Raw genomic sequence first — 26,825 nt, forward strand, 5'->3', positions numbered from 1 at the left:
CGGAATTAACATCGGAGGTCATAAGTCCCCTAGAACTTAGAACTACTTAAACCTAACTAACCTAAGGACATCACACACATCCATGCCCAAGGCAGGATTCGAACCTGCGACCGTAGCGGCCGTGCGGTTCCAGACTGTAGCGCCTAGAACCGCTCGGCCACCCCGGCCGGCCCGACCTAGCTGTGTTTGTTCTTCAGTTTGTTTGTAGTTGCGATACCTATTGCAGTCTCAGTTTCTGAAAAGTACATCCGCAGCTATATCTTGTTGCTGTAACACAGCGTCCTCTAGTGTAATAAATGTAAGAGCCAAAGAGTACTCAGAACCACCTTGCCAGAAGGTGGTTGGGTCTTCGCCGTTTTCGGCGGTGATGACTTCACACGTTTTCACTGCCTACTTTCCTTCCTCGTCACGGGGTCATAGTGACCCACCTATCCCTCGTCCATGATGGTAAGGAGAGTAAAGAAGCCATCTAGATTGGCCTGACATTTCTGTAACATTTCCGCCGCCGCTTGGGTTCAACAGACTTTTTTAACGGGTATTGATACGCAGACACGGAACCCAACACGGAACGACATTTTGTCATGTTCAAAACGTTGTGCAAGGTGTCGAAAACTGGTTTGTGACTGTCACTTTTTTCACTATCGCCTCGTTTGTGTTACGCCAGTTTTCGATGACCAGGGCCACCACCTCTCATGCGATTCCTCGTTCTTAACGTCGTAACAGAGTTGATATGTCACTTCGTTGTTCGTTATTCAGACTTCTTTGACGACATTGTGTCATTTTATTGTGCATTACTGCTGTAAACTTGCAGGAAATCAACACGGACTGTTATAGTGTTGTTCCGCTTTAAATATCAAGAAACGAATTACCCCACTGTATCAGTGGGCTGCGCCATATACGGTATTGCAGTGGCTGTGTTGTTAAAAAGAACGCTGTAATGTTCTTTTGGACATGCATGCAGGAACAATAGAATCGTTCTTCTTAACAACACAGGCATTGCAGTATCGTATTTATCTGCCGACACCGGGCAGCGACTTTCAGTTATAATGTCCTCCCCTGTATTGGATATTACATAATGTGTGTTTCGGTACAGGTTGTGACACAGGAACGACGACATACGGAAGTCTGTGTATGGCCTTGGTCGTGCACGGGTAGCCAAAACGGTTAAGGCGTCCGCTCACGTAAAGCGGGAAATCCGAGTTCGAGTCCCGGTTCGGCACATATTTTCATTAGCGTCATTTCCCTATATAGCTGCTGTTTGTCCGTATTCGAAATGCGAATACATTTAATGTATTCGTGTATATATAGGTGCTTGGTACGGTACTGTCCTGTGGGCCTGGATATTTAATGTGCACAATGAATGCAGACATGTATCAGCAAACAAAGAAAAAATTAACTTACAAGTTATCTGGGTATTGTACCGCCTTATATTGTAACTAGCTATTAGTAATGAAATCGAAGTTTGGTCTAACGTTATTGTGGCCTTCTTATGGGTCTGCTGCTGTATTTTTGCTGTCCTAAGTCACTTCTATTTTGTCACGACTGCTCTGCTAATAATATTTTTAAAAACGATGATGTTGGTCAGTAGTGATGGAAGGAGTAGGAAATTTTGTTCTAACAGGTTTCCTATGGCGGAGGGAGTGAGGATCTGCTGTTGTCTATAGCGTCTTCAGTGTGTGCCATGCTTAGTAGTCATCGACGAATGAGGTGTGAACTCTTGCTGGATTTAACCCCTCGCCGGTAACGGTCTCGTCCCGTGTTGTTAGTGTGACCTGTTGGGCTCTGAAGGCTGACCGCCAGGATCGTGCAAGCCTAAATCCATCCCTCGCTGTCGTGTTGTTGGGGTGTTTTAATGTTTCAAAGGCCTCTGAGATCTTGCACTTTACCATTCCTGGTTATTTGGCAAGAACGCAGATTTTAGAGTATTTCTGGCGGCCAGCCACTGCACATTTGTTCCTCTGCGAAGTCGATAACATCGGACATTCCAGGAAGCTTTTGCGGCTGATGCTGCTGTATTCAGAGAAATCGCAACGCTAGAAAGTTGCGAAATGCAGGAATACCTGCGGAGGATCGACGTTTGCTGCATAAAGTGGCAACTGACCCTCGACATTAACAGATGTAACGTATTGCGAATACGTAGACAGGAAGGCAGTTTACTGTATGATTACACCACTGCAGAACAATCGCTAGAAGCAGTTACTGATATAAAATATCCTGGAGTGTGTGTCCAAGCAATTTTAAATGGGGAGAGCATACCAAAGAGTACTGCCGTCAATCTGGGACCCGCACCAGATAGGATAAATAGAGAAACATTGAGAAGACCCAAAGAATAGCAGTACGTTTCGTTACAGATTGAGTTAGTAAGCACGGAAGCGTCACAGAGGTACTAAGCCAAACCTAGCGGCATACGCTGCAGAGAGAAGGCGTTCTAAAAAAAATGGTTCAAATGACTCGGAGCACTATGGGGATTAACATCTGAGGTCATCAGTCCCCTAGAACTTAAAACTACTTAAACCTAACTAACCTAAGAACATCACACACATCCACGCACGAGGCAGGATTTCGAACCTGCGACCGTAGCGGTCGCGCAGTTCCAGATTGTAGAACCGATCGGGCACCCCGGCCGGCGAAGGCGTTCTACATCACGGTATGACCTGCTGTTAAAATTCCGAGAGTGTACGTCCCTAGAAGAATCATCCAATATATTGCTTCTTCCTACATATATCTCGTGAAAAGACCGTGAATATGAAATCAGATTCGAGGGCACACGAAGATCTACCAACAATCGTTCCTTCCACGGCCCATAAGAGTCTGGAACAGGGGGGGGGGGGGGGGGGGGGAAGTGAGTGTTGTACACAAAGTACCTTCCGCCACACACTAACGTGACACGTGGAGTATAGACGTAGACGCATCGCTCGTGTTCCAGTACGCGCGTTGCTACTGGCTTGCCGATTTTGCTGCTGTAGACTTCTCCACATTCATAGTCCATCTTGCACACGCCAGCAGTGTGCAGAACATCTGTCTTGTCCTTGGTGGGGCATAGCACATTCTGGATCTTGCGGGTGCTGTAGAAAATACAATGGACAACAAGCCAGAGAAGGTGTTTACAAAAAAATAAATTACGTAACTTTGTATTTTCGAGATGATGATTGAAACGTTCGTATTTTGCGTGCTCACTTTGAAGGCTGGCCAGTTCAGCACTGTGAGGCCAGAACTCCGTTACCAAAGCAGCGGCAGTATCATTTTCAGACTAAGCCAACGTCGGCGGGAGAGCAGGTGACAGGCCGATCGCATTCCATTCATAAACCGACTTGTTGTGAGGCACCCAGTCTCGTTCAAGTCTCACCCTTGGTTTAGTGATGCCCGACGTAGAGGAACAAATGGGTTACCCGTGTTTAAACGGCACGTCATTTCGCCGCCATGTCATTCATGCTGTAGAATTGAAACGACTACTACCAGTTGACTGTCTTCATCTGTTAAAGGTCGTTTGTGTTGCATTCTTGGAGCTCAGGAGCTCATTCCTAGGTTATGTCCTACAGATGTCGCTTTCACGGTTGCCAAGGTAATACCTCATGCTCGTTGACATTGAGGACCTGAGTGGCTGCGTTTCACTTTTAAGCGTGCACTGTTAACTCTTGCGGGACGCCCGTAAAGAGTTTATGGCCGCCATTACTGTAGGAGAGCGACATTCAGGGACAACAGCCGCCCACCCATGCGCACCGCAACACATTTCGTCCGGCGGTTCTGCCAAGCGAAAAATACACATTACCCCATTTATCAGTCAGTAGCATCCGCTTTCGATTGCTGTTAGATGCCAGTTGCCAGCATTCTGTCAGTCTGAGATAAACCGTTCAGTAATGATTTCGTCTTTGTATGTTGTGCTGTTAAAAAGACGTTAAACTGTTAAGAACTGTGGCTGATGTACGGAGTACTTCAATAACGAAATTGTAACATTACAATTGTACACACATCAAAAAAACGTTTTGCATCATATCGGTTCCGAGAGTTCGGGAACATGTACAGAAAATAGCAATAGAGATCAACATAAACATTATTTCCGCCCTTTTTAATTCTTCGTGAAGACCACACATTGCATGCTGTACCACCATACAGCGAGACCTTCAGAGGTGGTGGTCCAGATTGCTGTACACACCGGTACCTCTGATACCCAGTAGCACGTCCTCTTGCATTGATACATGCCTGTATTCCTCGTGGCATGCTATTCACCCTTCGTCGTGGCATATTATCCACAGGTTCATCAGGGCACTGTTGGTCCAGATTGTCCCAATCCTCAACGGCGTTTCGGCGTAGATCCCTCAGAGTGTTTGGTGGGTCACGTCGTCCATAAACAGCCCTTTACAATCTATCCCAGGAATGCCGACAGGGTTCATGTTTGGAGAACATGCTGGCCGCTCTAGTCGAACGATGTCGTTAACCTGGAGGAAGTCATTCACAAGATATGCACGATGGGGGCGCGAATTGCCGTTCATGAAGACGAATGCCTCGCCAATACGCTGTCGATATGGTTGCACCATCGGTCGGAGGATGGCATTCACGTATCGTAGAGCCGTTATGGCGCCTTCCATGACCACCAGCGGCTTACGTCGGCCCCACATAATGCCACCCCAAAACAGCAGGGAACCTCCACCATGCTGCACTCGTTGGACAGTGACTGAGGCGTTCAGCATGACCGGGTTGCCTCCAAACACGTCTCCGACGATTGTCTGGTTGAAGGCATATGCGACACTTATTGGTGGAGAGAACGTGGTGCCAATCCTGAGTGGTCCATTCGGAATGTTGTTGGGCCCATTTGTACCGCGCTGCGTGGTGTCGTGGTTGCAAAGATGGACCTCGCCATGGACGTCGGGAGTGAAGTTGCGCATCATGCAGCCTATTTCACATAGTTTGAGTCGTGACACGACGTCATGTGGCTGCACGAAAATCATTATTCAACATAGTGGCGTTGCTGTCATGGTTCCTCCGAGCCATAATCCGTAGGTAGCGGTCATCCACTGCAGTAGTAGCCCTTGGGTGGCCTGAGCGAGGCATGTCATCGACAGTTCCTGTCTCTTTGTATCTCCTCCATGTCCGAACAACATCGCATTGGTTCACACCGAGACGCCTGGACACTTCCATTGTTGAGAGCCCTTCCTGGCGCAAAGTAACAATGCGGACGCGATCGAACCACGGTGTTGAGCGTCTAGGCATGGTTGAACTATAGACAACACCAGCCGTGTACCTCCTTAGTGGTGGAATGACTGGAACTGATCGGTTGTCAGACCCCCTCCGTCTAATAGGCGCTGCTCATGCATGGTTGTTTACATCTTTGGGCGGGTTTAGCGACATCTCTCAACAGTCAAACGGACTGTGTCCGTGATACAGTATCCACAGTCAACGTTTATCTTCAGGAGCTCTGGGAACCGGGGTGATGCAAAACTTTTTGATGAGTGTATATAGATTGACTACAGTTAATGGAGCTGGTTTTGGTGTCATTCCTTTGGGAAATACAAAATCATTGCTCAAGATTTACCCAATTTAATCCATTTTTATTTAATGAACTGTAAATTAGATATCAATAATCCATATACAGTAAGCTTTAAAGTTTCGAACAAATTTCGAGTTTTCAATGTGTACCCGTCCGGCTGCACGGCAAACATCTAACAATACGGTGTCTGCCACCACGCGCTGTCGGTCCGTGCCACTGAGCTCACAGGTCCATGCTTCATCTTTTGCACAGACATGCAGTTTGTTGGTACAGCTTAAACCAGCTTTTATACTGACTTTTCTTACAAAAAAGTTTAAGATGTGAATATTTTTAATCTTATATTTACAATTTAAGATTTGCCATTTTTGTATTATTACTTGAAAGTGCTACGACCCGTATCATGTAGTTCTACGTCCCAGTAATTTTTATTGGATGCTTAAACGGAATAGTCTTACACCCTTAGGACGAGACTTTCTTTCCGAAGAATAGTATTCCAAGTTGCTCTAACATTGTTAGAGAGAATAAGAACACAATTCGTGTTTAACTGTTTTCAGTATACATTCAGATTAAAGTATTTCGTAATATTTGCGTTGTTGTTTTGCATCTTGTTATGAGAAGGAGAGGTGTTGGCCTCGCCATTACTTACATTAATCTCTAAATGGAGAATGGATATACAAGCTAAATTCAAATTAATTTTTTACTTTTCTTTCCTGTCACTGCTCACTTTTTCACATAATGAAGCTCTGTACTTTTCACTGGTAGATTGCTTGTCGTTTCTCTCTTCAAGGAAAATTAAAGTACTCTTAAAAAAATTCTTTGTACCGAAGTCATTGAGGCTCAGATATGATTTTCCGTAATATAAGGTGGAGTAAAATCAAAACGAGAAAGATGGAAAAAGTAAGTATACTGTTATTATTTCAAAAGTAATCGCCATAAATGTTAATGCATGTATCCCACAGTAATACAAGACGGTCAATGCCTTCACGGAAAAATGTTGCCTACAGAATCATGATCTTACTCAGGTGTGCACCTCTTCCTCTGAAGCCCGGCGGTGTCAGGGATTTTCACCTGCCTCGAGATGACTGGGTGTTTGTGCTGTCCTCATCATTTCATCATCATTCCTGAAAGTGGCGAGTTTGGGCTGATCAAAGGTTGGGAATTTGTACGGGCGATGATAACCGCGCAGTTGAGCGCCCCACAAACCAGTCATCATCATCATCATCATCATCATCATCATCATCATCATCATCATCATCATTTCCTCTTCTTCTTCTTCTTCTTCTTCCTCTTCCTCTGAAGCAAATCGACGGTCACGAATGTCTTACTTCGGGACTCCAAAAATCTGGAAATCACATGAGGAGAGATCGGGGACGTGTGGAGGATGTGTGAGGGCTTCCCAGCGCAACTCCCTCAGTTTAGTAGCAACAACAGACACGACAGCTCTGGTAAAGTAATGATGTCCTTTTCCTTTGACTGCGAGGGCACATTGCTGATTCACTTTTTGCGATAGGGTGCCACAATTAACACACAGCTAGCTGTGCGTAGACACTGTGAAAAAACTGAAGCGTGCCATCAAGTCCAAACGCCTAGTAACGTTGACGGACGGCATCATTATGTTGCAGGATAATTCCCGACCACATGTTGCCACGGTTGTTTCGACTTCGGTGCGGAAGTCTGGCTGGGAACCTCATACACATCCTCCAAACAGTTCCGATCTCTCCGCATGCGACTTGCATACTTTTGGAATACTGAAGAAAGAAGTTCGCGGTCGTCGCTTTGTTTCGGACGAAGAAATGAACGCCTGGGTACAATCGTGTTTCCGAAAACACTTTTTCATGAAGACACTGACAATTTTGTCTCAATGTAGAATGAACATGTTAACAGTTATGGCGGTTATTTTTGAAATACTAAATAGATTACATAGTAATTCTCCGTCTTTCTCATTTTCAGTTGACTGCTCCTTGTATTTGCATTTCAAATTTTATTCAGGTTTTGTATTATTTCAAGTATAATTCAAATAGATGTAATGAAAAAAAGTCCTTTTAAATCTCTGCAATAAATTCATCACAGCTACATATTAGTATCTTCTGCATTTCGACAAGTATATGGTGCGTTAACAATTGGTAGTGACAGCTGATATGGGTAAATATTAACGAGTGAAAAGGAAGGTTGACAAATTGCAACTCATATGTGTGGAAAAATGTTCCTGTACCGGCGTCACATCTTGTAAATATTTTAGAGTAATATTAATCCGTGATATGAAATGGTACAAATATGTGAAATCTGTTGTAGGGATGTTCGAAAGGAAGATTTAAATTCGTGACAAGTGTTGAGTGGAAAATGCAGTGAAGATTAAGATCTAAAGGAATTTAAGTGGAAGTCGCTGGCGCGACCATCTATGGAGTGCTCTCCAGCATTTTGCGTAATAGGTCTGTATAATCCAGAAATGCCCGAGAAACCTTTCGCAGGAAGGTGAAGTTTTCCACCGAAGCCGTTCTGGGGAAATTTAGAGAACAAATTTTCTGGGAGACAGTATGACAATTCCACTGTCACGTTCGTATATGTCGGGTAAGAATTATTGGAATAAGACGAGAGAAATGCGCTGCGTACAGAGGCTCATAAACAATCACTGTCCCTCGTTCAATATGCGAATGAAATAAGTCAAATTCGTTAATGTCCATACCAAGCACCCTCTGCCACTCGCTTTACAGTGGCTTGCGGAATAGTTAAGTATAAGGGACAGCCATTGAAAACAAAACAGATAGAAAGAAGAGTTGTTTCAGAAGTGATCGCCATAATTGTTAATACGTTTATCCCACTGCGAGACAAGACATTCAGTGCTATCATGGAAAAATGTTTGCGGTTGCCTACGGAACCATGATTGTAACCACACGGTGCACCTCTTTGTCCGAAGCAAATCGACGTTCACGAATGTCTTTCTCCAAAAATATGAAAGTCGCACTGGGAGAGATCGGAACTGCATGCCCACATATTGCCAATGTTGTTTCGACTGTGCTGCAGAAGTTTCGCCGAATAAGCCCTTACCACACATCCTCCATACAGCCCCAGTCTCTCCCCATGCGGTTTCCATATTTTTGAGCGTTGAAGAAAGGCATTCGTGGCCGTTGCCGTCGATACGTTTCGGAGGAAGAGGTGCACGCCTGGGTACAATCATAGTTCGGTAGACAACAACAAACATTTTTCCATGAAGACATTGACCGCCTTGTCTGACAATGCGATAAATGTATTAACAGTTAAGGTGGTAACTTCTGAAATGACGAATAGTTTACTTTTTTCCCCATGTGTCTCGTTTTTATTTGTCTGCTCCCTTATAGGCGTATACGTGAGATTACTGTTCACTTTCGGTGACTACTGCTATGTCATCAACCAACCGTATCCTGTTCATTTCCTGCCCGTGACAAACACTGCATATCGAGATAGTTCTTTACTTCCCAGTTTGCCTCGAGAGGCACTTATCTAGGAATCTTTTGGTGCACGCTACTTCACATATCGGACAATGTATAAAACCCGTAACGTAGCAAGAAAGTGAATTAACAGACTGTTCAGATATAAGACTTGGCAGGAAGGAAGGAAAGAAGATAGTTTTACATCCCGTCGATAAGGACGTCATTATAGACGGAGGACAAACTCAAAGAGAAGAATTGTGCGGAAGAAAACAGCCCGCGTCTTTTTCGAAAGAACCATTCCCGCATTTGTCTCAAGCGATTTGGGAAAATTCCGGAAGCATTAATTCCAAATAGCAAGGTGGGGAATTGTTCCTTGATCTTTCTACATCTACGTCGATATTCCGCAAGCCAGCTGACGCTATGTGACGGAGGGTACTTCTTACACCGCTAACTGATCCCTGTTCTATTCGCGAACGGCGCGTGGGAAGAACGAATGTCGATAAGCCTCTGTATTAGCTGTGGGAGGACGCAATGGCACGCCAGTGAGGTTCTAGGTATTAAAAGCGAACAGCCGTTGCGAGAACGACGACGCCACTGCCGCCGTAGCTTTGCTGTAGCTGGCGTTCGTAGCAGACTCGCTGCCGTTATCTGCGTTTCCGCCTGGAACGGGCGTAGCCCAGCCTCAGCCGACCGTGTCCGCCGTCTTCCGATTGTTCCCCGTGGGCAGCCAGACGTGAGTGACGCTGCGCGCGTGGGCCGCTAGGAAGGCCCCGCCGGCTTACGCAACACAGGCGCTACTGCGTTTCACGTAGCGTCCAATCAGCGGGGCAGAGCAGGGCCGTAGCGCAGACGGGGGAACAGCCTTTACGAACCACCACGGTGAGAGTCATATTACAGGACGTTGAAACAGGTACATCACATGTAAGTAATTGAAATTAAAGAGAGAAAGGAGGGGGGGGGGAGGCATGATGAAACCATATGTAAACTTTAAATGATCATATTAGCCTTGTCGTCGACTGGAACCGTATTCATCCAAATAATCGATCACCAAAGGCTAGCGAATCGAGGACTGGTCATAATGTTTTAATTATTACTGCCAAAAAATAATGTTAAGTAATTAAATTTTTGTTTGTTTGCACGTACATGTCTGCTGTCACGACGTGCGTTGTAATACCCACGGCACAGTACCGTAGCACGTCGGTAGGAAACTTCGTAGCCTATTAAGAAAGTGGGAGTGGACTGAGGCGTTTTATTTTGGCCCCTATAGTGGTACTGTGGCGTGGAGATTTCATTGTGTACCAGGACTGGACGCATGTGCTTGGAAGCCAACAGAGAAATTACCGTGTAACTTCATGTATTCAAGATTATAATTAAAACTTTGACTACACCGCGTACTGCCGGCCAATACCGAGACAGGTAAATGCATTGACACGTGTTTACAGTATGCAACAAACTTGAACAATTGCATCTCAACACAGCCAATTCATTAATGGCTCCCATTCGTTTGGTATTGTCTAGGTGGCTGACTGATCCCGTTTGAACTCGGTGTGTGAAAATCACATTTTCACTCGTTAACAAAAATGCTTGGACGCTGGCTAAAGCCTCATCCTTTTGGGTTTTTGTTATAAAAGACTCACAGGAATTTCAGTAGTATAGATTCTTTTATTTTTGAAAGGAAGAATCTCACATAGTGAGGCATTAAGGAATAATACATTTTCTGTTAGAGAGGGGGGGGGGGATGTGGGGGAGGGGGTTAAAATTTTAGAGGAAGACCTAGGCATGAATACAGCAAGCAAGTTCAAATGATATAGGTTACAGTAGTTGTTCAGAGATGAAGACGGTTGCACAAGACAGACCAGCTTAGAGAGCGGCATCAAACCAGTCTTACGACTAAAGACCACAATAGCAATATATTTTTTACAGCATACTCGTAACACATTTCTTCTAATCACTGGAATTTTATTGGCATGTAATTTTTTTGCAAAATTCAAATAATTGTTACGTGTTTCCTTTTCCGTACCCTAACTCCAGTTCTTTTGGTGTACGTGAAGAAAATGAACAAACATGTGCTCTGCCGAATGCATCTCTTTTTTATTATTTCTGTCCTTGAGATTCTACAGCGACTTATACGATAGGTTCTTTTGTGGCCCTACATCTTGAAGTCACATAATTACTGTGCAAAGCTTCTACAGCGATCAAATAAGCCATTCAAAAACTGCAGGCGATTCTCTGTGGCATCGTCATTCTGATCTTCTGCTCGCACCTAGTACAACAGCAAATAATCATATGAGCCTGTAGCAAGGAGACAAATTTCCTTGATAACTATTAGTTATATTCTTGCCAAAGAGAGGTCAATTTCGTGTAATACTCCTGAAGTCACATTCGTCGTTGTTCCCTTCCTTTGGTTTATTCCATATTTAATGTCTTTCCATGTCGCCTGCTTCTTTAAAAGTTACTCTGATGGTTGCTCGCGTGTTTTTTTTTTTTTATCCGATGACCTTCGTACAACGCCTGTCTTTCTGTCTTCTGTCATTGATCTGGATTTTTTAATATTTTTTTTCTTCACAAATTGTTGTCTGCTGCAGAAGGATTTCTCAAATGATAATTCTCAGCTCTCATCACCTACGTTTGTGCAAAATCTTAATAAGGTATTTTCTGACAAAACTATTGTTTGGATGTTCTTTTCTAGTTAGTGAGCACATTTCTGCCACTGTGCAAGGGATAAGAGAAGCCAAGATGTGAGGTGTTGTTGCGTAGCTAAATGTACGTAGCAGCTTAACCGGTTTTCTTCTTAAAAGTGGGCGTCCATTGCTGAAATTTGCGGAGGCTGCGAGCCGAAATGTCACAGCGCGGCTGTTACTACTCGCGAGCTACTAACACGTGTATCCTGAGTGATTAGTTGCAGCGTGACGCTAAAAGTGGCACTCATTAAAACTGGCTAAATTAAGGATGAAAGTTGTGATAAAGTATTCAGGGCTCTTCTTACTGAATAGAACTGCGATGCTGCCATGGTTATCTAGATTATTCAGCATTTTCGCCAGGAAGCTGCCACTTCCTACGAAGTTTTGCGTACATTGTATGTAATGTATACTTGGTAGCCCATGGATTTGTCGATACACTGTGAAAAATCTTAAGTCGACATATTGGTTAACACGAAATAATCTTGCAGTCGCGACACAATGTTAAGTGATTGTAATTTTTTTTTATTTTTATTTTTTATTTTTTTATTTTTTTATTTTTTTATTTTTTTTACGGTACCTCAATCGTTAAAAACAGGACCCTTATAGAATCACAGACCCTTTTCCGCAGAAACCGGTATCAACTTGAAATTTTTGTCTATGGACCCTTGGATGTGTACAAAATTGAAGCTTTTGAGTCAATTAATGTCATATTTTATAACCATCTCATTCATAGAAAACCTATAGGGTACTTCCTGTCGACATAGAATCATTACATTTAGCAAGAATCAAGTTGTCACTGTACAAGTAAAGGAAAAGACCGAAAATTGTGAATTTGTAATTATATGACACGAAAATTTTTTTTTTGTCATTTGTTATCCGAATGTCCGTTCATACGCCTATTAAGATCCCTTTTTCTCAGGAACGGATGGACGTATCAAGTGGCATTAAAGTCATGTGTTAAGGTCTATAGTCCTTTAGCGGTGTGTTTTGTCACATATTTTGAAACTCGCAAACTCTTACATCAAAACCAATAGGGTACTTCCCGTTGACCTAGAATCATGCGTGATGACTGGGTGTTGTGTGATGTCCTTAGGTTAGTTAGGTTTAAGTAGTTCTAAGTTCTAGGGGACTGATGACCATAGATGTTAAGTCCCATAGTGCTCAGGGCCATTTGAACCATTTTTTTAACTTAGAATCATGAAATTTGGCAAAAAGCAAGATTTAACAGTACATGTAAAAGAAACATACGAAAAGTGTTAATTTGCAATTATATCGACGAAAACTTATTTTTTTGTCATTTGTTATCCGATATCTTGCCAGTATCAGTGTCGATAACAGGCAAAAATCATCGAGATACTCGATTTCCGGGATGGATGAACTGTCTGTATACATAATTAAGTCTGTATGGAACCTATCTAATTTTTTTCTTGCGATACGAACCAAAAATCATTTAACATGAAGAGATTTCGCTTCGTGGACGAACAGATATACCCGCTACGATTGAAAATTGTTTTCACCTTGCGGATGCCTCCAACGTACCCGATTCTTTGACGCCTCAAGAATCGGTGAATATTGAAACTGAACCGACATTAAGTGGAATGTTTGGGGAAGTGTCTGTATAATAAAACTGGCTTAGTGTCTCATTGCATGAATTTGATGCAGTCGATGATGATGTATGTGCAGCACCGATTATGTCAGTCGGTAACATTTTGGACATCGTTCAGAGATCGTATGATGGGATCGATGTAGACGGCGACGAAGAATTTGAGCGTGAAATTAGCATTGCGACTACTATCCCTACTACATCAGAAATATAGAGCATCATTAAAAGTGTCTTTAGTAACTTAGATGTGAATTCGAATGGGGAGATCAATAAAACTGTGAGTGGTATGGATTAATTTGTCGAAAATTCGACGCTGAGAGAGCCACTATAAAAATCACGTTTTTCGTCAGTAAACTATAATATACTGTCTAGAGCCTTTCTGCGTGTACAGTATGTATGTTAAGAATAAATTTCAGCACAGAGACGGATTACTGCACTGTAATGGAATTCGAGGCGATCAAAAATTCGGTAATTGTTCTTTTTCTGCTTGTACAGTTTATCACGAAAAAAATATTTTGGTCCTTTCAGTTTTGTGTTAAACATTTTTCTTGTAGTTCTCTGTGAGAAGAATCCCTTTTAACACTGGATCTTGTTAAAAAGTGATTATTGTTATATGTTACTCTTTTACACTTCCCGAACAGCAACAACGAATGTAGCAGATCTCAGTTTTATGGGACGAAACTATGGGCGGATCGCCTCTCGAACCTGATTTCCTGTTTTCCATGGACATTGCTTCATCAATCAGGCGATCTGATCACGCCTGATGAAGTGACTGACAACATACACTTATCAAGCGAGTATTCCCTTTCCTTCCAAACTCTACAGTGAGGATCTTAACGCTGCTGTGAAACCTGGCGCCACTGAGTGAACGTACAGAGCGGGTAGGCCGGCTTATCCGTAGAAGTAGGGCTGTTGTTAACAAGGGGAAGGCCTCAGACACGGCCAAACTATTTGCCTCATGTTTGGCAGGGCGCTTGTGTAACACTAAAAGTTAAGGACTCTCCGTTCTGTGAGAAAACGACCCCTAAACTTCATGACGCACAGACTCCACATACACGCAGTCGATAAATGATAGAAGACCGAGCATTTTCATGTCATATACGTGCGCCTATTTTTCGAGTAATCGAGAAAAGAAAATTTCACGACTGCCGTTTGTTTACTTATAAGATGAACTCTTTTTCATCGAAAACAGCGCTGGCCTTAGCGCCTGAGTCAACTAGCAGCGAGCGGATCGCTTGTTTTCGATTCCTAAATGCATTTTGCGGGTATTTTTTCATACTTATAGCTATGCGGCAATCGTAAAAGTTTATTTTTTTGTCTTATTCGAAAATATGCGTTTGCCGACCATGTATTTGAAATAAAGATAAACTCTGTTTTCAGTTATCCATCGATTGCATAAATTTTGAGTCGATTACGCTATATGAACCTCTGGGGTGGTTTTCTCAAAACGAGTAAAACGGGGTGGACGTAGTAAGCCCTAATATCTTCTTTATTTTAGGTGGACATGGGGAGCAGCTCGTAACAAGGTGAAGGTTTGTTTTTGGTCCTTGAGACGTGATTGGACAGCGTGACTGGAAGCGCACAGCTCGCGAAAGGCAGGAATTTAGTTAGAGTCGCAGATGACATTCACTTCGCTGACAGTATGCGGTACACGTGAAGAACTCTCTTTTACTCGTCACAGTCTCTTGATTTTAGCTTATTACTTCTGCATCCGTTTTCGACAATCTTCCATGATCGGTGCTGATGAAAGACGCGGAAATATTGTACCAAGTACACTTCTCTCCTGAGTGGATACCCTAGAAGTCGTCAGCCAAATGCGTCTTTGGAAATTTAAAAAACTGATGCATGGTAAAACCACTGAATTATATGTAAACAACAACTTAAATTAAAGTACCATTATTTTCATGATTTTATAGAAAAGGAAGCCATACTGTGAAAACTATAATTATCTTTGGTAGTCTTTCTTTACAAAATGGCTCGTTACTGTTTGCTCTAGAAAACGTCAAATTTAGGCAGAAAAAAGTTGAGAGGGAAGATTAATTTTGACCAACGCGCATTTACGTGACTTCATTCATGCCTAGAATTAATCTCTGTGACGAAGAGTGCAGGTTTTTTACTATTAGGGACTTCACAGAACTTGCGAATTGTGGGACTTCACAGAACTTGCGAATTGTGATCTTCTTGATAAATCACAGTTCTGTCTTACGTTTTATTTTCTGGATTTGACATACTTAGTTGGAAAAAAATCGAATGTTGTCTTTGTTACAGGTGTTCGCAGCGAATGTAACACTCAATCATTACCGCCGCGCCGGCACTCGTTCGCTGCTTTAGTGTTCGACCATCACCTCGGCTGCTTGCACGAGGTCTAGCGGACCACGTTTGATATCTCGGTAAGTCGTCGATAGATAATCCTTTTCTTTCTTTGGAGCGGAGGGGGCGGTCTGTAAATGGGACTGAACAGTATCGTGCATCATACTCGTATCAGTCGATGTATGGCCCGTCATTGTCAGTTTTTTCTTTTTAATTAGTGCGAATTACATCCGATTAATCTGTTAAATTGGGAGGTCTACAAGTAACGTTCGAATTGAATACAATTTCCTGTTTTGGCACGTAAAATCCTCCATGGCTGTACAGACATGAATGGTAAACAAACGACAAAATTGAATCAACTGAATATAACTAAAACATCGTTCTGATGTTACGAGAAAGCATGAAGGAAAGGTGTCCACAGCTCAAGTTCTGTTTTCGACAGATACAGTGCTAGTAACCTTTACGCAAAAGAAAAATGAAAAATTGCATGTGATGAGCGCAGGGCATAAAACACAGCGACAAAAACTACAGGTAAGATAAGAAAACATAATGTAGGTACACTGCGGCCAAGTGGACAGATGACACATAGGACGTACGCCTGTTGAGTACAGGGTATTGATCAGTCTTCGTTCGTGTAACTTCAATGCATCCGTGATATGGATGTATAATTTGACTTTGTTCTCTTTGGGCAAAAGCAGAAATAAAATATTCTTTCCTTGTTTGAAGAAATTAATGTTAGCACCATAACTTGCTGTTAGTGAATAAGACACGAGCTACTGCGGACCGCCTAACAACGAGTTTACATAATCCAGCACCTGGTGCGCGTGCATGCGTACGTGAGTGAATATATACGTATAAGTGTGTGTACATGCACATGTTTTCAACTTACGTGCGGCGGCGACCATTAGTTTCGCTAGGGAATACCATTTTCAAGTCGACGAATAATTACATTAAAATAAAAATATCTTGCTAGGATAGGTTTGTACACAAAACATCATATCCAAGTTAACAGTTGTATTGGTCAAGAAAATTTACATCAAAAGATTATGTACAGTCGTATGTTCGCAACATCACGTAACTACACAAGTATTTACTACCCTTACTAATCGTCAATTTCACATTATTCACTAAAAGCAGCATAAGGTAGTAAGACGGATTTCTTACCGAGCGTGGGGGCGCAGTTGTTAGCACACTGGCCTCGCATTCGGTAGGACTTTGGTTCAAACCGGCTTCCGGCCATTCAGATTTAGCTTCTCCGTTATTTCCCTAAATCGCTTTAGGAAAATATCGGGATGGTTTCTTTGAAAGGGCACGGCCGACTTCCTTCCCGATCCTTTCCTAATCTGACGGGACCGATGGCCTCGCTGTTTGGTCTCCTCCCCCAAATCAACCAACAACAACAACGGATTTCTTCGAATATACCCTGTCATGAAAAAGCGGTATGCACATATACAGATTGCGATAGTATGGACATTGCATTGGCGAAGCTATCATTTGTACTCAGGTGATTCATGTTGAAATGTTTCCAACATGAGTATGGCCGCAGGACGGGAATTAATAGACATTGAACGCGGAATGGTAGTTGGAACTAAAGGCATGGGACTTTCCACTTCGGACATCGTTAGGAAATTCAATATTCCGTGATCCACAGTATCAAGAGTTTGCCGAGAGTGCTACCACATTTCAGGCATCATCTCTCACCACGGAGACCGCAGTGACCGATGGCCTTCACGCAACGACAGAGATCAGCGGCGTTTCCGTTGAGTTATCAGTGCTAACAGATCAGAACTGCGTGAAATAACCGCAGAAATCAATGTAAGACTCACAACGAACGTATCCGTTTGGACAGTGCGGCGAAATCTGGCGCTAATGATCTATGGCAGCAGACGACCGACGCGAATGCCTTTGCTAACAGCACGACATCGCCTGCAGCGTCTCTCCTGAGCTCGTTAACATATCGGTTAGACCCTAGACGACTGGAAAACCGTGGCCTTGTCAGACGAGTCCCAATTTCAATTGCCGGCTGGAGTGGCCGTGCGGTTCTAGGCGCTACAGTCTGGAACAGAGCGACCGCTACGGTCGCAGGTTCGAATCCTGCCTCGGGCATGGATGTGTGTGATGTCCTTAGGTTAGTTAGGTTTAATTAATTTTAAGTTCTAGGCGACTGATCACCTCGGAAGTTAAGTCGCATAGTGCTCAGAGCCATTTGAACCCCATTTCAATTGGTTAGAGCTGATGATATTGTTCGAGTGTGGCGTAGACCCCACGAAACCATGGGCCCAGGCTGTCACCAAGGCACTGTGCAAGCTGGTGGCGTTTAAATCGAAAGGATTGGGTCCTCTGGTCCAGCTGAACCTATCAGTGACTGGAAATGGGGTATCCATTCATCGACGTCATGTTCCCAAACAGCCGTGGAATTTTTGTGGATGACAGTGGGCCATGTCACCGGGCCGCAATTGTTTTAAGAACATTCTGGATAATTCGAACGAATCATTTGGCCGCCCAGATCGCCCGACATCAATCCGATCGAATATTTATGGGACATAATCTAGAGACCAGCTCCTGCATAATATCATGCTCAAGCAGCACTTTAGCGATTGTGTATGGCCATACAGGCAGCATGGTTCAATATTTCTGCAGGGGACTTCCAACGACTTGTTGAGTTTAGGACGCGTGGAGTTGCTGTTGTATGCCGGGCAAAAGCTGGTCCGACGCGATAATAAGAAGTATGCTATGACTTCTGTCATCTCAGTGTATGAGAGCTGTGGAGCTCGTCTTATAAAGAGCGTTTTCCTTAAGAAAGGGGCATCTCGACTTGGGAGTGAGCCTGGGCGTGCGGTTTTAACAGACGCTATTGTAATTTAGCGTGTTATTCCTTCTCGCAATTGTAAATGGGGTAAGTAGGCCCACAATGTTGCATCCGATAAGGAATTAATCTATTCTTCCCAGATTTACTTAGAAATAACAGTCATCAAATTTACTGCTCTTTCGGCGATTGATATATGAGGTAATGCATTATGAAAAAGAAGACATAGCTTTGTAAGAAGCATAGAACTTTACTCTCCACTTTTTGGGGTGTGATTTAAATCCTAACTTGTGCTAATACATGTTTGCTGTACGTCGCACTAACTGTTTCACAATGCTACGAAAAAGCTTATGTAGAATGTGCTGCAGCGCGAGGTGCGCACCATCGCTGGCGGGGATTAGTGTGAGCCCGGTGGAGTGACGTCACGCGGTGCTCGGTTTTGTGCGCGCGCCGGCACGTCGCATGTATTTTTAAAGAGGCGGTGGCTGTGGGCCTCACGTGCTAGCGGCCGGCTGGCCTTGCCGGGAGGAGCGCTCGCGTCATCAGGAAGCCGACCCGCCGGCGAGGCCCGCATTAAATGCTGCGCGGGACCTGTCCGTCGTCCACCGGCACTATTCCCACGAGGACCACTGCTTGTCTGCTGTTCACAGCAGTTGTTTGCTTGCGACCATATTTTCTCCTTTCCAAAGATCAATGGATTTGATTATCTTGAAACTCATGCTACACCTCACAAATCTATGAAAAAGGAAATCTATTCACAGATTCAAAAGACTAACAGTCCTCTTGAACACTGCGCAGAACATAGACGCTATAGCGGTCTCTACAACTTGATAAATCTACCCCGATCGAATGCTGTATCCAGGCAGCTCATCCTATGGAGTATGAGAACTTGTACATTTTTAGTACTGTCCCCCTCTCGGCAAAAATTTGTGAAATAGCGTGTTTCACAGAGGAGTCACAATAGGATATCTCTGCCGCCTGATTATGTATTTCTTCCAGCATGAATTGCCGTGTACTCGTACAAACTTGGATCGCCGCGACGGTAAAAGCGTGTAAACACTAACTGTTTACAACGTACCTTAGTAGTTAGGTAAAGTCTAGAAGAAGTTGGGGGTCTATCAAGCCCGGAAAACAACTTCTAATTGGTGTACAAAAGCAATCTAAGCTACTAAGCACATGTACGCAGCACGAGACCTTGGCTAAAATCGCCTTTAAATGTTAAAAATCCCTTGTTCTTGCACTTACAAAATGTAAAACTGGCGTCTGTATGAATTTTATCTCAAAATTTTGTGTATTTTAACAGCATAATACGAGGGCTATCCACAAAGTACATTACGTTTTGGAATTAAAAATAAATAAAGTATTGGAATTTTTTTTATTACATACAGATGAAAGCCACACTTAAATACTACTTTTCTACATAGTTGCCATTTAAATTAAGGCACTTATCGTAGCGATGGACGAGCTTGGAAATTCCTTCGTCGTAAAATTCAGCCGCCTGGGCCTTCAAACACGTGGTTACCTCTTCTTGAAGCTGTGCGTCGTCATCAAAACGCTGCATAGCCAACCACTTCTTCATTGCTGGGAATAAGTGGAAGTCGCTCGGTGCCAGGTCGGGACTGTACGGCGGATGAGGAAACAACTCCCACTTAAAAGAACTTCACCAGTGGCATTTGCCGTGTGGGCCCGGGCGTTGTCGTGAATCAGCAAGATCTTGAGCCCAACTTTCCCCTGCGCTTGTTTTGTATTGCTCTTCTGAGGTTGTGCAGAGTTTGGCAATACCTTTGGGAGTTTATTTTAGTGCCTCTTTCCAGGAAATCCACAAAAATCACACCTTTTCTGTCCCAAAGGAGGTAACGACGTGGTTGAAGGCGCAGGCGGTCGAATTCTACGACGAAGGAATTTCCAAGCTCGTCCATCGCTACGATAAGTGCCTTAATTTAAATGGCAACTATGTAGAAATGTAGTATTTAAGTGTGGCTTTCATCTGTATATAATAAAAAAAATTTCCAATACTTTATTTATTTTTAATTCCAAAACGTAATGTACTTTGTGGATAGCCCTCGTATTATCAGTTGAGTCGTTTTATTCGTCTGTCCTTCTTACTACAAAACGAATGTGCTTGTAAGAGGTAAGTTTAGATCGAATTGTAAGCATAATTAGTTTTTCATAACGTTTACAAAATTCTTTCTTTTATTACCTTCACGGGAAGTTGAAATTAATAATTTTTAACGAGATCGCCGACTAAGCCGTTGGCGCAAGAGAACGAGAGGGTACTGAATAATCTGGCGTGGCACGTTTGTGCTGTAACTAACTACACGGCGCAACAGAATGAAAGGATCACTTCTTCGAAATCCCGTAATTCCCACTCACTGCGACGCATGGGTTTGAAATGTGGCTCCACAACATTTCTCTGGAATCGCGCAAAAGCGTGGCGCCCTGCGACGTCACCCTAGGGCTCGACGACGCCTCAAACAGCAGGTTTTGATGCAGGCGGAAAAAAAGACTACAGTTCAGAACATGTGAGGTGTAAGGTGGGTTAATGACGTCACTTTGACACCAGATTTCACCAAAATTCTGTCAATGCCACGGTGGACGTGTCACACAATCGGAAATTCGTCACACCTCCCTCTTACCCCAGTTTCATCCCGTCCTTTGACGCCTCTGCGGTGGAGGTCACAACTGCAACGCCCAGCTTTGAAATCTCATTCTTCATATGGCCTAGGAAAACATTGCAGACATACCGAATCTGATTCGGCACGAAAAGGAAGCAGGGGGTGGTGTAAAGGATGTCAACGAAACCATCCCTTTCCCTGGCGCGATAATTCCCACCCATCACGCCCTCGAAAATGACAGTTCGCAGAGCGATGAACAGCCGACCGCTGTGGGCGAGCGTTTCTAGGCGCTTCAGTCCGGAACCGCGCTGTTGCTACAGTCGCAGGTTCGAATCCTGCCTCGGGCATGGATGTGTGTGATGTCCTTAGGTTAGTTAGGTTTAAGTAGTTCTAAGTCTAGGGGACTGATGACCTTAGATGTTAAGGCCCGTAGTGTTCAGAGCCATTTAAACCATTTGAAGAGCGATGAACAACAGGAAGACGTTTTTACAACCTTCGACACCGGTGACACCCTCGGACGTTGTAAACCTTCTCTATGAACATTGTGGGCCTGCATCCACATCGAACGTGATTACGCCTCTTTGGAGCACAGTGCGACCGCAAATTTTCCTCGCATGTAATGTTTGGGACCATTAGGAGCCGTTCAAAACCATTGGACAAAATTTGAACGTGATCCGAAGCAGCAAAGGGTGCTTACGCTTTTTCAGTGCATCTATTTTGTGTCCTCCCGTGGTGTGATCACAGGGAGATGCGACATTGACATATGCGTGAATAAAACGGCAAAGGGTCCGTTTAAGACCACCCCCCTCCCCGTAGTTAGCGCCCACCTTTATTGCGAATCTGAAAAAATGTACCTGTATAGAAAGAACCCGTCTCGCAAGTCCTAGGTGCTTCCAGACCGACAACCCCTTTCGACATTCTCCGATTCTGGCTGCCCCGCTGTCAGGCGCAAGACTAGCATTGTAGCGGCGAAAGGGTAGCAGCGTAGCCTGCCTGCAGGCGCTGGGACTTACGTCGAGGCTCCTCTCTAACGTGGTCACCCAAAAGCGGATTGGTGGGTCCAGTAGTTTTACCGACCTAGTGCGTGCGTGCGTGCGTGCGTGCGTGTGTGTGTGTGTGTGTGTGTGTGTGTGTGTGTGTGTGTGTAAATTTGGTCCCCTCCCCTCTGTATTCACGCCACAGAGGCTAGCAACATAGGAATGCTGGAAAAGCATAGGCACCCTTTGCTGCTTCTGAATACGTTCAAATTTCGTCGAATGGCGTTGAACAGTCCTTAATGGTTCCAATCTGTACACGAGAACAAAAATTGCGGTCACATTGTGTTCCAAAGGAAACAGATTTCGTTTAATGGGGATGCAGGTCTCAGTGTCCTTAGGGAAGGATTGAAACGTCCGAAGGCGTCAGCCGTATCAGAGGTTATCAGTAACATCTTCCTGTTGCACTGCGACCTGTCGTTTTGGACTGCAAACTATGTAGGAATCAACGCCCCGGAGGAAGGAGTGGTTTCATTGACGCCATTAATGCACCTTCTGCGGGCTTATCCTTCCGATTCTGAGTGGTGGAGTGTCTGAAACGTTTTCCTAGGCCGTTCATAAGAAAACGGCGTGACTCCAGCACTGTGCGTCGCGGTTGTAACCTCCATGGCAGTGGCGTCAAAAGAAGTGTTGAAATGTGGTGCCGATCTGACATGATTAACGTACCTTACACGTCACACGAACTTCTGACCTGTGGTGTTTTTTCGCATTTGTCGGCACCTAGCTGTTTGAAGTGTCGTCGACCCCAACGTGAAGTCGCAAGGTGCCAAGCTCTTGCACCATTCTGGAGGACGGTTGTACGCGCCTTTGAGCCACCAAACTTAAGCGTCGCCATAATTGGGAATTACGAGGCTTAGAAAAAGCGATCCTTTAATTACGTTGTGCAGTGTATATCGAATTTTCCGTCTCTACTTCACCTATGCCACTGCGGTACGTTGTAAACAATTATCGTTTATACCTTGTGTAAAGTAGACGGGAGCACACTTTACCGTCAGTCTGTCCAACGTTTTTCAGTGGAAATATTACCGGTAGCTTAAATATGGCTACGGCTGATTCCCCCAATTTTACCGATAGATTAATACTACACGGAAATATGTAAGTGGGGCGGCGGATGGAATTATTGTTATAAATGTTTTGTTTTTATTTATTTAAGTGTTCCTATTATTTATTGCTGTTGTTTGCCATTCTCAACACTGGCTCTCTAACTACAATATTGGCAACCAGAAAGTGATTAGCAAAACGTGAAGCCTGTAATTAGAATTCCTAGTGCCCACTTCATCTGAGAAATACATTTATAGCTACAGCTTATAGCTCTGAGGGATTAGGAGATTGTCTGGGATTCATAATCAAAAACGATTCTCTCTGAAAGTCACAGACCAAAAAAAGAATCCACACCATCCAACTACCAGAGCAGTTCAGAGTCTAATACGCTGATGCAACTATAACTGTTCAAATTAAATGTTTAAGTGAATGCTCCCCATAATTTGATGTATGTTCATCAAACGTCACGCTAAATAATGGTAGAATGTCTGTCCCGCAGCGGCACGTGAAAATACGACATACGCAAACTGAAGATAGATCATTAAAGTCATCCCAGAATTAACACTTCACTCGAAAACGATTTCATGGTTACGCGTATCCCGAGCAACTTATTACGGCATCCGAGGCTGTTTATAGCAATGATACCGACGCGACGCGACTCCCGGCACAGGTGGTGCGCTAATCAGCTTCTGGAGAGAACTGGGGCCTTTTCTTTTTTTTCGCGCAGCGTTCTTATATATAAAGCAGCGGTGCGGACGGCTAAGGGAACGCCTGATCAAATCCGCTCTCCCGACTAGCCGCTGGGCTAGTAATGCACCACTTTAAGTTATCGAATAAATCACTGCTTCCTTTGCTGATGGCCGATGAAGCTCTCAGTTTAAATGTGCAATCAGCACACAGGTAAGTAATCATAATAAAAGTCTGACATGGCTAAGTCAAATATTTTGGGCGAGAGAATTAATTTAGTTACACTACACGCAGTAGACGAGCTCTGAACTTGCCCTTTGGAGATACGCTATCGCTATAGTTTTATAGTTATTCAGTTGAAACTTCTCACATCTTTATAATTATAGCAGATCTCCCTTCTACTTAAATTTAAACATCCTAGCCTTATTTATTCGCCTACTTAATCTATCTTGCTTCCTTAATTTCTAAGACAAAAACCAGAAAATCATGAATTTCAACTAAAATTTTAATTTGTGAGATCCAGAATACTGTTTCTACTAAATTATTATGCAAAAGGAATCTAAATATAAATTTTTAAGTTTGTAGCTCTTTTCTGTTGCGCCAATGATTTTTACAGAAAAACTTCCAAATTTTGAAAATGGTTAAAGTTATTGAACTGATATTCAACACATATTGATTTAGTATTACTCCTGACTTGCTAGAAACGTTTCAGGTTATTTACTTGATTTTTAAAGTATTGCGCAACATTTATGACGTCAGAGCTAGTTGCAGCGGACTAGGCTGGTACACAATGGAAAAATTGATGTGAATTTCATAGGGCGTGAGTAGGCTGCTTCCCTACATCACCCTCTACTTAATTTTTTTTTAATATAAATGGAAAGAAAAAAAAAATACAAAAAGGGAAGCAAGAGTACAGCTTAACTCCATATGAAAATTAAAATTGAAATGTAAACATATAGAAATATTAAAAGAAAACTGATTACCTACTTCAGTTATTTAAATTGCTGGGATGTTCACTGCTTAATAAGCAACATTATCACTCAAAATTTAAGCAAAATCAGTGAAACACTTTGGCATACATATTGCCTTAGACAAACACATAAAATATGTAAAATTATGAAAATCTTAAATACATTTTTACATACACAAATTTAAAGAAAATAACACAGTTATTCATGATACATAAACAGATAATTATATCTTAGCAGTCTTTTCTAAACCTGAAAGAAAATTTCACAAATCATGACAATTTCATTTTTACACACGTGATTGTAGCCACTTTGGCTGGCGTTCTACACTTCCATTCACAAGGGTAGAGGAGGGGAAGTTGCTATGGTGTGCGTCCTTCACGTTCACTCTAAATTACATGGGGAAAGGGGAGGGGTCACTGTGAGTTGTATCCAAGTCACTCCACGCTTTCACGCAGCTACCAGGCTGCCATTATCTGGTTTGTCCTGTAGAACAAACAGAAAGAGTGCCTCAGACTCTGTTCACTTAATATCTAAGGGTGGGTCACAACGAAATGGGGATGTATATACATTTTATCTTTCAATATGTTGCTAGAACAAAGTTAACAGAACTTTTTCAATTTTACTTTCGCGGTTACTTAACTGTCATAAAATTGTTAAACAAATGGCTCAAAACACCGTTAGTCAGGTACTAGAGAAGATTTATGCTCAAGGTATACAACCATAAATCCTATTTAATCTCAATTTATCATTTCTGGGCCGGAACACTGAACCAATGCTCGGTACATTCCTGATACATTTGTATTTTATTTACTTAGCTGACTCATCTTCGATTACCTTATTATTAGAGATAGTATGAGTATATTTGATTAGTAGTTGTCTTCTCAGCTTCTTTGTACATTTGAGTAACTTGTGGTAATAGTACAGTTCTGAGTGTTCAAAACACACTACGTTTAGTTGACTACTAAATCCACTTATTGGTCCTCTGCTACTGTGTCAGTTCCACATCTGCAATTATGTACTTACTTACTTTGCTAGTGTATGAACTTATTTAACACTCACTCTATTAACATTCAAAACATAGGATAGCACATTTATTTCATATCTATAGTGTATTGCAGCTGATCAGTTCGCTCACGTGGCAATCCATTTCCACTTGATTGGATGCTGAAACCACAGGTAGTCTCTCGACCTACCACTAAAGTGCATTAAGTAATTATGGACGAGCGTAATGCTAAATTCATTGAACCTATAGGACACCATGAGCTGCTCTGTCTCATCTAACATAAGGGTACCTATGGTCGCATTCACGCCTCCAACTCATAACCTCAATACATGTGTGTCACCACACACCCAACACCAAAATAATGGCCAGCTCCAACCTTATAAATACTTCAGGGACGTGTCCTTCACGTCTCAACCACAAACACTGTTCAATTCTATTACACTGCCATTCCTTGCTACACAAAGTGAGTTCATTTTTTCAACTTATCTGCATATTTTACATAACACTAAGCAATCTCTTTTACTATTAATTAGTTAGCTCTACAGCATACAATAGGTTTCACTGCCACTTCAGATCCTGCTTGTACACGAATTTGTATATCTTTTTAAATTACTGTTGGTGGACCATTTCCAATAAAACAACAACTTTGTACTTATAATATTACCAGGGTTCTATACATACTTGTTACTCAAATGCCTTTGTATCTTAATTACATCATACTTCTCTGTTGTTTATGTCACTGTTAGGTTTATCACATTAGGTATTTTCTTCACTAATCGGTGGATAGAATGGTTACAGAACTCGTGGCTTGATAGCCATGACGGAAATTTTAGTATTTGAGAGTAAGAGCCGAAATTTTGGTGGATAGGAAAGATGAAGAATGAGTGAGACCTGAAAAGGAAAGATGATCTCACACAGCTGGGACTGCATAGCTGCCACACTGTGTAGAGGTTACAGAACAACCTCCTCCCTACAGAAATCATTCACTACCTATGAACTTCTTTAGGTCGATCACGTTCCTGAGACCGAATAGCTTTTTACTCTTAGGGTACTCTAGCCTATATGCATTGGCATGTGGTTTTCCTATGATCCTGAAAGGTCCTTGGTATTTACTAAGATTAACACCTTCGTCCCAATATCTCATATTTTTCAGAACTCGTATAGGCAGCTCCCAAGTTTCAT

At 42.9% G+C, this 26,825-nt stretch overlaps 1 protein-coding gene across 2 annotated transcripts in view; it reads left to right on the forward strand.

The window, feature by feature from the left end:
- Positions 1 to 26,825, forward strand: part of LOC124794057 (serine/threonine-protein kinase par-1) — a 381,725-nt gene that overhangs the window by 78,692 nt on the left and 276,208 nt on the right. For both annotated transcript variants that reach the window (XM_047258068.1, XM_047258069.1), the window contains exon 2: positions 15,445 to 15,566. The gene's annotated coding sequence lies outside the window, so the exon portion shown is untranslated. The remainder of the gene's footprint in view (positions 1 to 15,444; positions 15,567 to 26,825) is intronic.

Source organism: Schistocerca piceifrons, chromosome 1 (assembly GCF_021461385.2).
Source record: "Schistocerca piceifrons isolate TAMUIC-IGC-003096 chromosome 1, iqSchPice1.1, whole genome shotgun sequence".
NCBI lineage: Eukaryota > Metazoa > Arthropoda > Insecta > Orthoptera > Acrididae > Schistocerca > Schistocerca piceifrons.